Below are 19,749 nucleotides of genomic sequence, written 5' to 3' on the forward strand. Positions count from 1 at the left end.
GGAAAGATAATTTGATTGATATATATTAAGTCTTAATTTTAATCGATTTGCTAGTTAAGATTTATTCACATTAGAAATAAAAATAGGCTACTTATCAAACTATTCAGCTAAGAAATTTTGTAACTATTTAAAAGCTAAAAATATAACAGTGTGTATTACTTATATAAGGTATTCAGATTCCGAAGGAATAAATGACTTTGAGATGAAAGATTTTCCAACCCACATAAAATTTGTTGGACTAACTGTTCGTGTATAAAATATTAATTTTAAATTTTATAGCGTAGAAGCAATTTATTGGATGGAAGCAACTAAAATATCTAGATAATTATGAAGATTTTGGATCGTTTCAGACTTTAAGGTTGTTACTTAAGATAAGACTATAATAATTATATAATACTATATATAATATCTATTTAATAATAATTATATATACTATTATATATACTATACTATAATAATTATATATACTATATATAATTTCTATTTAATAGTTTTCATTAAAGTTACTAATTAATTAACATTCTGAGATAGACGTATTCTACTATTGATTTACAGTCTAACAATACGTTTATCTTTCCTTTTTAAGAAACGTAAATTAAGACCATCGTTCATAGTCAATTTTACTGATGATGAATATTCCACAATAACATTTTTAAGAAATTATTTGCATCTCATTTTTATGTACAGGATGTTTTCATCTCGAATTCAATACCTGAAAACAAAAGTATGAATTAAGAATTTGTCTCTTGCTCTGAAATGTATGTCTTTTTTTGGTGATTTTGCATTAAAAATTAGTACTAAAATTAACTTTACACACACACATATATACTCAAACACACAATCTTTCTCTTACATACACACATGCGCGCGCCCACATAGAGGATCGATTGTCAATGTAGCTTTTTTTCCTACAATGTGATGGTAAGAACAGAAATTCTTGTTATTGACCCACATAAAAAAATTTGGTCGTCCTCCCACGCTGCTTCCCACACAAAGTGAAAGAATGTAGTTAGAATTTGGAAACATCCAAAGCAAGAAATTGATTTTGAACTTCTCAGCGAAGACTTTTTTTTCTTCTTCTAATGATGGTAGTTTCATCCTTGTCAATGACATTTTTTATTACATTGCAAGCCATTTTTTATTCATAAGAATATTTTTTATTGATAATCAATATGTTATTAAAATAAATGAAATATTTTATATGATGAGAAGATTAATATATACCGAATAAATGATCGAGGACCTTTGACTTTCACCTGATGTAATTGTTTTCATCCGATTAATTTTTTCTTCTTCCTGAAAATTTTTTACCTTAGCTTAAAAAAATGTTTAGTATATTTAAAAAGTTACTAAGGCGTTGTTTTTTTTCACTAATTTTTGCTAGTTTTCTTTTCAAAATTTATTTTGAGAGGAAGAAAGAAGGTTTAAGATTTAAAGACTGAAGATTACTCGTAAAAATTAATTGTTCGGAAAACAATCATCTATGAAATTTTAAGTTGTTTAATTTTATGTGAAATTAAAATTTGTGAGAAAATACTCTGTCCTCTTTTTTTAATATTAATTTAAATGAAATTAAACGAGGCCAATATTCCAATATGTGATTTAAATTTTATATTCAAAATAATATTATGTATGTATATCAGTGCGAATATAATCAGAAGTAAATATTGCACATTATTTAAACAAAACGCAATTTAACGACATATTAGAAAAATTCTTTATAGGAATAACAGGGAAGACTTTACGCCTTTTTTGAATTTTTATTTTCTTAATTTTTATTAATTAAAATAATTATACCGTTTTCATTATTAATTTATTAATTAAATTTTAAGATTTTTTCATTCATAGTTTTAAGCATCTTCAAATATAATACTATTTTAGTTATGTTATTTTCTTTGCTATGGTGTTGCCTGTGCAAATTTGCCAACTTCCTCCATTCATTGAATATCCAGAGAGTTACAAGCACCGCGGCTATACTATGTGTAAATTTACCTTGTCGCGGGCGCAAGATTGCACATAACCAGGCATGCTTACACACCACTGAAATGATTAAATATAAGGCTTACTTTAATTAAATTACAATAAATTAAATACAAAGAAACCTAATGTATTAAGGTGTTCTATAAGTATCTTTCCCATTTATAATATTAAATGAATACACAATATTTACTGATTAAGATATTATTTATTTTGTTACATAAGAAGCCTTTTGCTCTATTACATTCTTACATCTTTCAAGAAACTTCATTATACCTTCTTTCCAGAATTGTTATGTTTTGGACAAGAAATAATCACCGAGGTACGCTTTTATTTCGCTGATGGATTTAAAGCGCTTATCACGAAGATAATTTTTTTAAGGATAGAAAGAGGTAATAATCAGATGGAGTGAGATCTTTAGAGTATGCTGGATACAGTAAAACATCCGAATTAAACTGTAAGAACTTATCTCTTACGATTAATGCAATACGTGGTCTCGAGTTGTCATGATGAAAAACAACGCCTCGTCGATTCATTTATTCTGACCGTTTTTTTTTTTTTTTTTTTTTTTTTGCTATGGCAGATTTCAGTTGATCCAGTTGATGACAGTATTTCGTAGAATTTATTACTTCACCTTGAGGAAGGAGCTCGTAGAAAATTACGTCTATCCAATCCCACCAAATGGACAAAAGAACTTTTTTCGGATGTATTCCCAGCTTTGCGACAGTTAAAGGCATTTGTGTAAGCACTAAGTGACGTAGAGGGCTAATATATAAGCCTGCATGTTTGCACAATCAGAGCCAGATAAGGCCATTCATAGCGCGATGAGAAAGAAACTTTTGGGACACCCTAATAGTTCGATAAATACATAATAATTTACAAAGAAGTATGTTGAATCCTCATTTTTTTTACAGTCACTTTTGAAACTTATATGAAAAAAATTGAGTTGACCGTAATATAATCCACTTCTTATATTTTGTGAATGGTACCAGCTATTTTATAGTTTTTGAATATTATTACAGTTTTAAGCAATATATATGAAGAAAATTTTTATTACCTTGCTCTCCCTCCTAAAATTTTATTTTTTATTTAATTTTATATTTCGCATTTGTTATTTTCCTTTTCAGAACAAGGTATTTCTTAATAATGAAATTTTTACCCGTATTGTTTTTTTTCTATTATCATAAAGTTTTTAGTGGAATTTACTGACTGAAACTTAGTTTGATAGATCAATGGCAATTTTTTCTTTTCTATTTGCAGAGCACTTTTTAGAGGCATTCTGTAATCATTGATGTTTGAATTTTTCTTCTTACTTTTGTTACTGCTTTCCTAGGTCCTACTTTTTGAAATGACCTCACATCTTCAGGCTCTGGGAATGGCTCAGTAACGCATGTGACACTTCTTCCGACATTAAGGTGGTCAAACCTAGAAGCTATTGTTATGGAAATGGACGACACCGGTCCGAGGGCAAACAATGTTGACGACTCAAAAGTGTGGATAAGAGTTTCGAAGAAGTGGGTTAGATTCTGCAAGTGCTGGTTTATCAGTTAGAAAGGATGGCATAAAATTTGCATTTTGAATTACTTCAGTATGTATGAGATAAATTTCTTCAACCCATCAGGGACACTGAAGTTTTTACAAGAGTTGGAAAGTGTTTTAAAATTAAATCCTAAAAGATATAGCTATCCTTCTCAGAGATTGATTAAACTGCCCTATTCATTATTTGTGGTTGAATAGTTTTATTTCTTTTAGTTTTTTTTTAAAATTTCGAGCCCATCATAAATTGAAAAAAAAAGTTTTACAGTGATCGAAAGCTGACAAGAATAGGCCAAGAGAATTGTATTAAGGTGGAGGTAGTTTCATACAATGTACGAATTTACTTCATCGCCATTTTTTTTTGTTGTGACTTAGCATTTAAAATTTATTCATAAGGAAAATAATCAATTAAAAGCAAAAAAATAAAATATAAAAGGATAATCCATAGTAAGCAATAATATTTTGACTGTACGTGCTCTTTTGAAGTAATAAGTAAAGTTAAATGTTAAAAAAAGTAAGTACAAACTGTCCATTCCACGGTTCGCTTTTAATATTGACTGCAGACAATGTAAATGCTATTGATGATCAAAATGCTTCTTCTCAAATGAAATGTGGCGTTTAATTACATTTCACACTGACGCGCTTTTGCCACTTTTATAGAAACCAAAGATATTTTTACAATAAATAATAAAACACAACGGAGTCATTTATAAAAGAGAGTTATTTTCTAGTTGAGTGCATAGTATTTTTCTCTATGTCTATTATTTACTTGAACTTATCTGAATTTTGTTATTATTAGGATTCTGTTTTAAGTAGCAGTTAAGAGATATATGTGTATCATTGCATCAATTATTAAAAAAAGTGTTAAGAATTTAAGAACAGAGAGCCTTTTAGGTTTTTGGTTCTTAAAATTGGTAATCTCCTAAATTAAAATTTAATTTCTTGAAGTTACCAGTATCAATTTCGAGATTTCTTATTTCTCCCACAACCAAATATTCTTTACCAAGTTCTAGAGTGGGAACTCCAAGTAAGTTTTACATGTAACAGGAATCCCACTGAAGTCACCAAATGACAACAACTATCTTCATAATAGTATCTAGGTATGATAAAATTACAATGCATTATGGTGAATGGAAATGTAAGGTATCTTAAGCAGCGCCGTTGTATCAGTAACGTGTCCCCGTAGGCCAGCCTTCATCACATATAACCATATTAGAAGTGATGAATGTTTAAGAGAGACAGGCTGCGTGACAATTTGATCTTGATCTGGCCTGCCAGTGAAAATAGGAGGGCAAGTATAACCGGAAAATATATTATTACCTTTCTCCTTCATTTATCCAACCGGCAGCACAAGACAGATAAATGAAAACTGTGGCTTCCCAAGAAGTCGTGTTTAGGAACTCCTAAACAAATCAAGTGCTTATCTTTAATGGCCAACATGCGGTCAGGCATTACTGGACGGAGATGCGAAGAAGCGTTACATTTGGTACAACACTGTCATAAATCAGATTCAGGTACAGCCAACAATCTTTGGCTGATGTAATATGAATAGATGAAGCACGCTTTTTTTTCAAAATAAAATGTTTATTAAACACATAATGACCATTGCTTGGAACAGGAAAATCGAGTATTTTCTGGCGAAATTCGACAACAAATTAGTATTTGCTGCAGAAGGCTGATCGGTCCTGTATTTTTATCCGGTTACGTTTACTTTGTGGGCTTTTAATAAATAAGATTTTGTTGGACGTAATACCAAATTTTTTTTGAGATCCTGCCATTGTTTCAGCTCTGGAGCATATAGACCCAACATGATGACGTGCCTGCGAACTAAACATAAAAAAAGCATTACCTGGAGGAAGAATTCGCGGAACAAATAACCGAAAGTGGCGATTTCCAAGAGTGGCCTTCACGCTTACATGATCTGACTACAGTGGACTATTCCTGAGAAGATACCGCAAATAGCTTGCAAATTTAACCCCTCCCCCTTGATTGCAGGAGTTCCAGGATGCATTATGGTTAGTTGAGCCTACATATGACATGTTATGCTACATCATGAATGTGAAGTTCAAGCAAATATCCAGATGTGCATTGCAACAGACGGAGAGAAATTTCGATAAATAACGAGCAAATAAATTCGTGTTACGTTCTGTTCTAAGTATTTACATCTACAAGTTATGTTTCTGTATTAAATTGATACTTCTTTGTAATTCATTTCACCCCCCCCCCCTTGTATTATGTAACATTTTATAGACAGTAAAGCTAACGCTATAAGTGTTTGCATCCAAGAACGCACAATCACAATACCATATTTAGGTACAAATCTTATGAAATCCGGCAGCTGTCTGGTAGTTAATCGGGTGGTAAGGGAATTTATTAAATACCCTGCATATGACAAACGGTGAGACTCGAAGTGCTTGTTTATTCAAAATCTGTAATATTAATTCATTACTATTCAAATAAAGGTTGAGGGATCTAAAATGTCTTAGGGGACTGAATATAAGAATTTAAAAACTTTATATTATATTATATGTGTATTTTGTTTTTTTATCTTTATATATAGAACATATAAAAGCAGTCGGAGTCGCCAGTACTATGACTGGTTTTTAAAAAAAGCTGGTTTTTAAGAAGAATTGTCTTTCTTTGCATATATTATTGGAATGTTCTTTCCTTGTATTGAACCTATTTCGATGTATATTTACATTAATATTATCAATATTACTTTTTTATCTGAAAAAGCAAATGCAAAAATGTTATCTTGGCTCTGGTACTGCGGTAAGAGGAATTTAATTTCGAGGCAAGATGACAATTCTAATAAAAGTCGAAAATATTTTAACTTTTAGAAAATATAAAACCATATATTACTGAATTAGATATTGTTAAATATGTTTTCCGAAATAGTATGTAATGAAAAAACTATTGTATTTAAACTCTAGCTCACAGTAAAATAATATGTCTCAAAGTTATTCTTTATCATCAAAACTTCAAAACGAATTTCCCTTTTAAGTGCCCGTTATATTACCATAATCTGGTTTTTGATTCCTTAGATGTTAATTTCCTGGTGGATGGTTAAAACAGATCTCATATCTTATAGGAGCTGCATAGTAATTTCTTCGGAAGTTTCATGTGTGACATATTAGGAATTCCTTTTTTTTACAACCCGAATTCTTTGATTTTTTTTTGTTTTAAAAGCTATCTCAGTGATTTATGCATATTCTTTGGAAACAGCACATATATAAAAGGTGAGATTATTAAAATATTACTTTTCATCTATGCGGCTTACAGCATGATTTGAAATTGTTTATGAGTCATGTTAATCAAAAAATCACGCAAAATAAGTTTTAAACACATATTAGTGCCAATTGGAAGACAATAAAAAGCACGTCAGGCAAAATGATGTGGTGATCAACTTGCTTTGGCTCGATTAGAAGCATCAACAAACTTTGATTATTTTAGTAAAATTAGTAGTAATAATAAAATATAAATAAACAATGATTATAAAACAGGCATTGTCTTAGTAAAATATCAAAAGAAAAATGAAATTATTTTACTATTTAACGAGATCTTACGATGTAAACTTTGAAAATTATAACCATCTCAATTAAAATATAGCGATATCTAACAAACAACGAACTGGAAGCAGGTGCTTCATTATGTGAATTTTTAGTGTCTAGAGCAGTGGAACACTAATAGTATCTGTTAAGGGCGGAATAATATAAGCATAAAATAAATCATTCTTTGTCTTGTTCCGCTCATCAACTTATCCCAGTTTCCCCTCTCTCTATATACATATTTGCATAATGGTTTACCCATTTTATCTTGTAAACAAGGTAAGCAGAATAATTTTGTGTGGATTTTAACTGGCGATGGATATGTTGTAAGGAGAATAAAAATATCGCCCGATTTGTCAGTTCGGTCATCGAGGTCGGAGGGGAAAGTACATGGTTTTTTCCCCTTTAACTTCTATGATATTAAAGATAGATAACTAAACGAAGTAATGCAATCAACTTTTGTGTTAAAAGTTTTTGATAACTCCTTTCTCAAAGAAATTAAGATTTGAAAATGTATTTTCAATCTCTGACTTTAACTGATTTTAATCTTATCACTTCGCTCATTTAGAAAACTTTCACCAACCGAAATATTTCACTCCTTCTTTTATTCGTGTACTTCTAACACTTATTAAGTTAAAGTTTAGAAATGGTAATGAGGTGGAATTTTCTTTCCTTATGTTTCAGGCAAACGAAGAATCGGCCTTTTATTTCCGGCATGCCGACAAGGATTTTTGAAATAAATATGAGATTAGTTAAACAATTATAAAAGGAATATCAATCAGTATTTTATGTAATAGGTATCTTTATAAATCCTGCTTTCTTATGGATATTATTAAATTCTTATGGATATTATTAAACTCCTTTTTGACTTATTATTCTTATCCTTATTATTCTTATGGATATTATTAAATTAATATTATCAAAATTATTTATATTAAGCAACTATTTGAATATGATTTTTAATCACCAAAAATATTAAAATTTTTGTTTCTAATGAATTTTTAAGACAGTTTTATAAATCTACTTGTAAAATCTGATTGTATTTTTAGAATGGGTAATAAGCTGGAAAAAGTTATTTGATAAACATTATTTGGAATTCGAGTCTTGGTTATATAAGACATAATCATTTTCACTTACATAATAAACTTGATTCTGATTATCATGCTTCATAATTAAACAAAATGCTTCAAAGTAAAAGATGTTTCGGATAAAACTACCTAAAAGTTGATATGCATATGTACTGCCTTTAATAGTGACTAACAACTTAAATGATTTTACAATGTTTAAAGGGTAAATAAGGTTATTTAATAAGCCTTCATTTTCATTCCCCCTCTGACTTTATTTTAAGCATCTAAAGTTTTTGCGTCTAAGTTTAGTTATATATAAAGCTCATCTAACATTTCCAGGTTGGAATAAAGTTTTGAGTTGGTGAATCAATATGCGACTCATTTACACTCTGTTTCTCCACGATTTTACTACATGCGCTGCCATGATTGAGGTATGTGATTCGGCCCACTATCTAATAAGACACTTACTTATTTGCTCTCTTTTGACTGCTATAGAGAAAAAAATATCTAATTAGATAGTATGTATGAATCACAGGTGATTCATGTGGTGAGAAACGTATTTAAACAAGGAGATATAAACGAAACATAAGCTTTTTCTATTCGTGTCAAATTCTATATTGACTGAGAACTTTTGTTATCACGCTAATGTGAGTGACATGGTAGTCAATGTGTTAAGATTCTCATATCAAGATGTTTACAACGAACACCAAAATTAGTATTCATCTGAAACTCTTCAATCGGAATCGATGAAATTAAAAGGATTCAGATGTTGAAAGTTAAAGATGGCTCATCATCGTGACCCTTACATCGTAACGTAATTGAAAACCAGCAAATGGATGTAATCGTTCCACAAAAAGATCTTTCAACCGGACCATTTCCTGGGCAACGAGGAGGGAGGTATTTCTTTCTTTAATAGCAATAACGGATAATTTTCCTGACTGGTGAATATACGGAAGTATTGATTCGCTGAAAGAAAGTATTTTGTAAGTGTGAAAAGCATTGACCTGTGATCAAACATGGTTTCAATCAGGTCATAACAAATCAACTCATTTTTTAAAGACAAATCATTTTTTTTTATAAATATTCACACACACACGCACACATACACACACAAACATTCTCTCTCTCACTGAAAAATTTATTTTATGATTACGTAAGCATACAAATGAATTTTCTACAATGCTTTTGTCATTTTTTTTTGTTTTTAATTTCAATGACAAACACAATTTTAAATGTGTTACTTTAGATATGTATTTAAACCTCACGCGTTTTTTCTGTCCATTATTTTTCGTAATATATCGCTTTTATGCATATATTTATTTATCGAAACTCCTTTTTGACGGCAACTAGGTATGAAATATTAAAAAAAAAAAAATGGTCGTTTATCAACTTCTTTCCGTCTTTGATGACTAGTTGGTTTGCTTAGATTAATAGTTGCTAAAATTTTAATTAAACTTTTATATAACTATGTTTTAATGTTTTACTCTGCAAAATATTTAAAATCTTTAGTTTTTGATGGCCATATAACTCATATTATTTTCGTAGTTTCTATGCTCTGGATTTAATGAAAAAGAACACTGAAAACAAATAATTTTTAAGAAACAACTAAAAATTATAGGAGAGTTGTAATCGAATTGATTTCGAAAATGAAGATAATACTAAATTGGAAGAAGGGAGGCCTAAATGGCTATATAACAATTGCTTATAATAATTTTTAGGTATTGCCTTCAGTGATGCTGCACATTTATGGATTTTAAATTAATATCTGTAAGAAAACCGCATGTAGAGAAAGAGGAATATAAAAACATTGATGTTATATTTGTAAGATTCTAGAGATCTTTAGTTTATTTTACACTCATCGGAATAATGTCAGTTAAATTCCTGAATTTGTCCCTGATATAAAAAGCATAAAAGACGGGACTAATAGTTATTCGAAGTTTCATATATGATATGCATGAGTTGCATTTGTTGTATATAAGTTTGTTATTGTATAAAATGCATTTAAATGTATATGGATTTGTTCAACACAATATATTGACTTTAGAATATATTTTTATTTATAAGACAATGTATTAATATTACAATGCAAATTCATTTACTGTATGTTCTCAACGTATATCAAATTTATTTTTTATATTGGAGTAATGAATAAATTTAAAGATTTCGGCACTGAAAATACTATTTTATATTTTCAAAATTTCACTTACTATGATGCAAATCCTCAAATTAACCAATAGCAAGCTTTAATACGAAAAATGAATAGAACAGAAAAAGAAAAGGTTTCAAAATTTAAGAAGAAATTAATATTTTAAGGACGAATTAATAATTTCATAATTGTCAAAACAAAAATGAAGAAAGTATAGATTTATGAATCATAAAATGAGGAGATAACACACTCGTATTTATAAATAAACTTTCCCAGGTGACTATGACTTCGAAAGACTTTTACCAGAAGCATATTTAATCACAAACCTGGAAAAAGTTTCCGTATTCTTTTTCCCAAGCAAAGAATGCTGGCACATCATTAGTTGCAAAGGAAACCAAGTAATCGGCTCCAAATAGAATAAAGATTCGAAAGACTGTTACTTCAGAATGGTTCAGAGGGAAAGAAGCGATGTAACTCTAGAGCCAGCAGAGCAATTGCAGTGACTGAATGGAAAAGGAAATATTGCTTTTTGAAATGCTCAAACCTATGGTGGCATCTTTATGTAGCGTCTGAAAACATAAATGATGTTTTTATCTTTGGTAGTAAAAACTTTATCGAAAAGATTCGACATTAGACAGGACCATGTTATAGAAATTTAGAGAGTTTAAAAATGTGAGATAATTAATCTTCCTGATCAATTCGTAAAAAATTAAAATATTTATATATTTTCTGTTGAATTTGTAAAAAAAAAAAAAAAAAAAATGTGGGTATAACTGATTCAAATAATTATAGAAAACGAAATTTTTTGTAATATTTCGAGAACCATACGTAATTTTGAACTGCATATGATGATGATATAAAAATCCTGATATAAGATCTTAATCTAAAATAATCGATTAATATCAGAATTATAATCGAAAAAGATAATCATGTTTTTAATCGAAATATCATCATGCTATATATAAATAATTTTTCAAATCTTTTTTTTCCGTAAAAAGACCGAATCTTACAAAGATGTGTTTGCAATACTGAGAAAACAAACATTTATTTTGTTACTAATTGAAAATGAAGCATTTTGAGGGATATTTTTCAAAAGTCCAACAGTTTCTTGTAAAAATATTGAAAAGAGGATTAAAGGAAAGCATTTAAAAAATAAAACAATAATAATAGGGAAAAAAAACAACAATTCTTCATTAAATATTCTTTAAAATCATTATACTGAATGCAAAAATATTTTCAAATAAAAAGCAAGATAACATTAAAGTAAACAAGCAGTAATAATTTCAAACTAAGCATAAATCTTAAACGTGACTATAATGCTGAAACTATTTAAATAAAGTTAGCATTAATGATTTTTAAAAGTTATTTAAAAAAAATCCATAAATGCTTTTATTTAGGCAACTTAAAATTCAGTCTATTATTGTAATAGCAAGTGAAAAATATGATAAGAATTGAAAATATTTAAAATTACAGCAGTTTCTTTTCTTGTTCAGTATCTACTCCTGGCAGTTTAATGACATTATTTCACTGATAATTAGTATAAATTGAAGCATTATTTTGAATTTCTAGTATATTGAAAAAAAAAGCACAATTAATGATAAGTTTTGTGATAATTAATAGTTATTAATTAATGTTAGGTAATATATTAGAAACTATAAAAAGGAAGATTTTTCCTCATGGGTTTGTTAATTGTTATGATTTTCTATAACACAGTTAGATGTAATAAGAACATAATTGTGTTAAAAAAGGAAAAGCATCATTAGAATATGAAAAATTTAAGAAATAAAAATATTGATATAATGAAATAATTATATTTAATTCAATATTTCTCGCTATTTAAAGCTTTGATTTTATAAAGGTAAAGAAGAGATTTTGTTATTATAAGGTACTGATTATAAAAGTTTTACTATATTGTGTGTTTTGTATTAATTTTTGAAGCTTTTACAAATTTTCTTTGTACATATTTATCAAATGTCGAAGATTATTATTTTAATACTATATTTTCTTTATCTAATCAAAAATTATTAATAGTTTCAGTAATTAATATTACATAATTTTATAATTTATCAGATATAAAAGCTTGATATTTTTTTAAATGTATTATACTCAAGTACTTCATAGTTAAAAATAAAAGTTTTTTTATAGAGATTTGTCTTTACAATGTGAAAATAAATATCCGCTTATATGAGGCAATTTTCTGAGATTAATTGCGATTACACTGGAAAAAGTAATTTTAATTTCTTTCATAATCTAACTTATACTGAAGCTTAAATATCCACCAAATATTCTAATAATCAGTACTTTTATTGCAAATTCAGTATCTTGTTTAAAAATATAACAATATTATTTCATCTGGGACTGGTAAGCAACTAATGGCTTATTTAATAATTTTCGACGATTTTTCTATTATCATTTTTGAAAAAAAGTTGATATTTTTAAACAGTCAAGCAGGCCTTTTTCATTTTTTTGTGTTTATTTTAAAAATAATATTCATGCCCGTATGGCTATTTTCTTAATTTTTTTTGGGGGGGGGGGGTATACTCTCTGTAAGTTGTTTAAAAAAAAAAGCTAATTACAAAAAAAAAAAAAAAAATCTTTTATTCAGCACGATAGTTAATTTTCAGACCTGAAAGTATCAATAAATTAGGAATTAGAACATTAATCATGATACCTAACTTAAAAATAAGTCCAACTATTACTGAATATTCCTTTCCTTGTTTATTTGTTTTTCCAAATTTTTTTCTGGAATTTTTTTGGTAAATATTTTGTTTTATAAATTCACAAAATAAAAAAAAATATGGCAAGACAGAATCGAACAATAAAATGCATAATTTATTTTTAATTTTCAAAAATTTTATAACATTAATAAAAGAAAAGATAAAAATTGATGATCATCCAATTCTTTTTCGATAATGAAATAAAAACGCTTTCAACAGTTTTCTTCAATAGCGATACATTGTTTATGAAAGAGTTATAAACTGTTACATCAATGAGATTCTTCACTTAGAAAAAGTCACGCTTGAGAACTCAGTGAAGAGGCAATCTTAGCTGCACTATAGACTCACAAAATGACCGGAAGCTCTTTTTTTTTATTTTATTCTCTTAAGGGTAGTTGCAGCTCTAAAAAGGAATTGTTTACCATTCTTCTTCTAATGATGCGTGAAGAAAATTATCACCTATCTGTAAATTATAGAGGAAAACGTAAGTGTTTTCGACTTATGAGTATAAAAGCTAGGGTTTCTTATTTCTTGTTCGTCTTCCGTCTTCCATCTTCTTAACAGCGTTTAACTTGCGCTTCACTTGAAATCGAGACCCTTAAAAACTTTATTGAAGAAGCTATGAATTAGCTCGAGTGATGGCACGAATAATAGCAACTGGAAAGAGACTTAGAACTTTCCAAAAATATATTGATTGTTCTATGAGATAAGATAACTTTTCGTTTAGCTTTTAATATTATTAGCTTCGTGGTTTTGAGAGTTTCTGAAGAAACATAAGAACTTGAAGTTCTCATCGGAAAGTTATATAAGCCATGAAACTTGTTATTTCTGTTGTCTGTGTAATTTTCATTTATATTTTCCCCCAAATCCTGCTTTCTAATTTTCATTATCTTTTTTTCTTTTACAGGGTACAAATATTATACGAAAAATCTTTTTAATATTTACAAAACAGATTCATCACTTTTGTTCGATAATAGTATTAAATTATCAATATAGTATAAAAAATGAATTTTAAATCTGTTTTCTTAAACGAATTACGATAATGTTGGTGAAATTCAAAACTTAGATTTGGGAAAGATAAATTTATTTTCTCCCCTCAATTTTATGAATCTAAAACACGTGTTTTTTTAATTTAGCAAAATTCACTTTAATTTGAAGGGAAGTACATCCATTTTCAAACAGAATTAAATATTTGTAATTTACATGAGAATTTATAAAATTGATTGAAGTAGCATACTATTTATATAATTTCTCTTCAGGTAACATATTTTTTTTAAAAAAAATACTTGTTTAATATTTTAAATATCATTAAATCGTTAATTATGTAAATTCAAGTATTTTAGCTTGCAATTGATTTTACTTTCGCATACATATTTAATTAATGAATAAATGGCGTCTTTACAGTAAAAAGTTATCTAAAATAATTTGACTAAATTTTTTTTAAAAATCTGTCATAGATATATAAAAAACAAATCGAACTTTGTTATGTTTGCAACGAACATAATACATTGGAATTATTTAGTATCTAAATAGTTAGAAATCTGGAATTTTTATTTTTTGAATTAATTCAATTTAAATACAATGGTTTCAAAATTTTATTCTATTTGATAATATTAAAGTTGCACATTATAAAATAGTAGGTAATATTTACATTTTTTTAAACCTAGATCGCAAAATGGCCAGACTGATAAAATATTGCTTAGTTATTTTATAACTTCTATTAAACGTTTCCTTTTATTACTCTATTATTCTCAAAATGGTTTAGGGATACAATTCGATTTTTAATTGAAATTACCATTAAGTAATCATTTATATGTATTTATGAATAAAACCAGCCTTATATGTTAACCTCATTTTTTTATTTTTATCGAATAACATTTTTTGTTTAGTAAGTGCCTGAAAAGATATCGTGCAATATAATAGAACAGTTGCAGGTTTCAAGGTCTCACACTCTGTCCTTTAGGCGAATCGTCGTGGGGAAGACCAAGACCAGGAACATTCGCAAACCAGAGGCTTGGCCATTAGTGTTTGGCGATTCATGCAAGCAGGTGGTTTGTTTTCCAAGATACAAAGCTTTAACATTTATAACTAAAATTAGTATTTCAATACTATTAAAATAATGGGTGAGAAGTCTTCGTTTATGGAATAAGCTTTAATATACCTGACTTAAATGCGACAATATGCCTTAAAGATTGCTCAGACATTTTCTCTCTGTTTAATTTTATGCTATTCTATTTCTGTCAAGTTAGCTTTTAAAGATTCATTAGATAGATTTATTTGTTCGTTTTTTAATATTTTAAAATAAATATATTTTTATTTGTTATATATTTTTTGAGAGTTTATAATATTTTGCCAGATTATTTACATTTATTCATTTTTCAAAGGGCTTCAAAATAGGCATCTTGCCCAAGCTAAAAAGAGAACCAGTTTTAATATTTGACAATCAAAGGCAAACCATATTAAGTTGGAAAACCTTTTTTTTTGTAATTGTACAATTGTATGCTTACCTATAATTTATTTTTAGTTCTAAAATAATTTAAAATATGGGAGAAATGAATGATGAGATTTTAAAATAAAAGAAAAAAATAAAGGTAAGTATTTAGGAAGTTCTAATATTTTTTTAGTGTCTTTAGATAAAAGATAACAATCGTAAGTAATAGAAAACAAGACCTGAACTCCATGATTTTAAAACAAAAGAAGAAACATTGGAAACGTTTCCTTTCTTCTTTTAAACAAACATAAATTCGTGTCTGCATTAAATAATTTTAAATTTCTTGCGAATGGCTTTAGAAATCTTTAATTTAAAAAAGAGTTATTTTGCTTGAATTCTTATCTTCCCATCAGTTTAATTTTTGTCGTTAAATTAAATAAATACTTATTTTTCCTTCATTTGCTTCTAAAGGAAAGATAATTATTTATTTGGGGGTAAAAGTAGAAAACAAATTTAATACCATGTTTAATTAGAAAAGAAAAATGTCTGGAAAATCTTAATTTTTTTGTTCGTTTCAGTAATATTTTTAAGTATTTTACTTTGCTATTTTATTTCAGAAATAATTAACTAGATACTCTCAGACTAATATTTTCTCTATAAATAGAAATAGAAAAGTTTTTCCACGGCTTAATGAATATTTGATAAAAATTTAAATCGTAAATGCATTTTCTATCAACAAGCAAAACACAAATTTTCATTGTAGCAAAAAATAACGTTCAAGGTTTCAATTAATTTTCACCGAGACAATTAACTCTAAAACTTGGAAAGTCTTTCTTTTTTTTTAACTTACTCTAATTTTTCTTTATAATCTTCTAATTCTGTTTACTCGCCAAAAGTTGCCATTGCATATTAATAATTCAAGTGAAAATGATTTTTAAATTGATGTGATTAAAAAAAATTACAATCTTTTTCTTTACTAATGAAGCATTTTTTTTAAACCAGAAAAGAATATATTTCGAAGAAGAATGGAAACTTTTCCAAATGTTTGCATTGGGAATATTTTCTTTTTTGAATCCATCAGTCATCAGTTTCTTGTATGATTGGATGCTTGATACTTGCTTTAATCCAATTATCTCCCAGGAATATTTTGAATAAAAGACAATCAATTTGAAATAATGATTACTCTTCTTTAAAATCCACAAATTTCTATTTCTTCCAAAACTCAATCTTCCACTGAAAATATTTGTCCCAAAAAGTGAATATATTATAAAGAAACAAAAAAAAAAACTCTGTAATTAAAAATGAAAAATACTTAAATGAATATAAAATATTTTTTTGTAAATTGCGCATGTTCCTATGCAATTTTTTCACTGATTATTTCTGTTGCTATCGGGTAAGAAAAGGACAGACCATGAAAGACGATGAAAAGCAGAAAGTTTTTTATTTCAACTTTATTCGGGTAGGATAAATATTATATCGAAATTATAAAATATACGACATTGTTCAGAAGTTCTTCTCAAATCTATTCTGGGGAAAAAAAAACGTGAGCTTTTATCACCGAGGTGTAACTTTTTCTTCAATAAAATATTTTGTCTTCCAAGATTGTTAGAAGTCAGTTTTCGTGTGATAAGATATTTTTGTGTTATTCCAGTCTCCCTCCCCCTTCCCTCTTTTTCTTTTTTGAAATGATTGTTTCATTATTTGCAAATAAATCAAACATTGTATGAGAAACAGATGTACTGAAATGCCTTCTAAAAATGTTCATTAAGATATTGTGATTTGTATCAGACGTTAAGAAATTATAGTGCGAGTGCTACAAAATTACGAGTGCGCACTACTTATGTAAGGCCATTTCTTGATCGAAGACCATTCATATATATGTTTTTAACCGTCTATAGGGAAAAAAAATTGAAGTATCGATTACATTGTTTACACATATGCATTCATTAAAATACCATATAAATGCAATAATCATAATAGTATAATTTAGATTAAAAGTCATTTAAGGGATCGAAAAGAAATGAACACTATGAGCGGGAAAACGTGAAATCGGCGTATGTCAAAAACAAAATACTGACCATGAATTGGAAGATAATTTATGTTACATACCTTTTATTTCTTTTTTCACAACAATTTGGAAATCAATTTTTAAAATGATTTTTTAAAAAAGAAGTTGGTTACTTTATTTAAGGTCTTGTTTTTATTAGCTATACTGAAAATTGCGTCTCGTACATGCTAATTTTTCAAACATTTCTCTTCACTATTTTCAAAGATTGAATGACTTCTTTCGCAAAAAGAATTTCATGTCTTTCATCAGACTTACGAACAATATCCTTTACAGTAATCAAAATATCAGACTAATGAAAATAAATTCAAGATACTTTTAATGAATTCGCAAAAGTCAAAAAAGGCAAATTTCTCAAAATCTTAAAATTTTTTAAAAATAATTTTTATTTTTTATTACTAAAATACAACATTACTTTAAATCAAATACTAAGCAACACCGACAGAAATTTCTTATTCTGGAATGATAATTTTATTTTATATGTTGTTTAGTTAATTTAAAGATTCACGTTTATGTGTAGGTCAATTAGGGTTTCGAGTTAAGTCTTTTCAATAAGTGAAGAAAATTCTAAAATATTGTTAAAAAGATTCTACAATATTGTGAAAAATGTCATTACACATTCTATTATTGAAATTCTAGTAGTGATTTTAGTAGTAGAGTTTTAAGTTCTAGAAGTATTCTCGTAGAAGTTTGAGGTTTTTTTCGAAAAAAGTAAAACATTTGGTAAGAAGTAATTATTAATTAAAATTATTAATATTAATAATTAATAACAAATTTAAAACAATTGGAAAATAATTCTTTTAAAACAAGGGCTAATTATTTAAAAATTTCGTTGATTAAACGTCGTGAGATAAGACATTAAAAAAAAACTAAAAAGAAAGTAATAATTTTAAAATTGAAAAATGCTAAATGTGAAAAATAAGTAATAAAATCTCATCGAAATATTTTTAAAATTTTTTTTTGGGGATCCATAAATATGTTTATTTTTTATTTAGAAAAGATATATCTTCCTTTGATTATTCACCTATAAAATTCAATTGCAATATATAATATAACTTAACATCAATATATCTAGATCATAGCTCATATCTTTAAATTATTAACTGCATAACAAATGGTTAAATCATTTATATTGACAACGATTCAAATTAATTTCAAATTACACGTCAGGGGCTTATCATAACTTCATCATAATCCTGTTTCTGGTTATTAAGTACTTGTCTTCTAATATCATCATTATGGTGTTACGCGCAGATTATCATCATAATTATTCACAGATTATTATCATCATACACGTTGCATGATTATTTCGTAATATTTATATTTTGTCAGATTTTACCTTAATATAAAATACAGATCCTAATCTGATAATATAAGTTTGATACACATATTTCAAATTTCTGAATCATTGTAGGAAATTCTCTCTAAGTATATTAAGCAGAAAATAAATAAGGTGCCAGCAACATTTGTTAAGTTTCCCTGATCAATAATTTGAAATTAAATACTTGTCACCCAAAATCTGTATCCAGCGCATTATTGGAGCTTGTAGCACGATCATTAGAGATATACTGTATATTGAGCACCATTGAATATCTGCACTGACAGCTCTTTCCATCTTGATGAGTCATACAATCAGTTTATTCAAATATTTATTTAGGACTGCGGAATATTGCTGTAGTTATCCATGAACAGTATATAATAGCTTTCACTCACAATTCCTCTCAGATGTTTGAGCAAATAATTCAACATTATTTGAGAGTTAATAATGCTCGAAAATTAACCGAAATATAATGTTTTCACTGTTATCCGTATACCAGTCAATTTCGTGTTTAGAATAAAAAACTTGCTCTGGATTAGATTAACACATTGCTTACATTTAGGTATATTTAAATGAATACATTTTTTTATTTGTTTATATTTCCATCAATTTATATTTACTGTTTAAATATAATATCTCTACTTGAATTTATTTTGAAAAAGCAAAGAACGATTGATTTCATAAAAAATACACAAACTTTTTTTTATAAAAAAAACTCGAATTTATATAGGATAACCATTTAATTATCTAACGAACACCCCTTAACATCAGAGCGACGCAGCCATGTTCACGAAAGTGGTGTTCAATATTGTACAACGGCTGTACGTTATGTGATTCGACTAACTCTAGAACCACCTATTGGTAAACACTGAACGTAACGTTCCTTTCTCAAAAATGACACAAGAAGAAGCAAAAATGTTAATCAAAAGTTGTAAAAATTTATG

This window comes from Argiope bruennichi, chromosome 1 (assembly GCF_947563725.1).
Source record: "Argiope bruennichi chromosome 1, qqArgBrue1.1, whole genome shotgun sequence".
NCBI classification, from domain to species: Eukaryota; Metazoa; Arthropoda; class Arachnida; order Araneae; family Araneidae; genus Argiope; species Argiope bruennichi.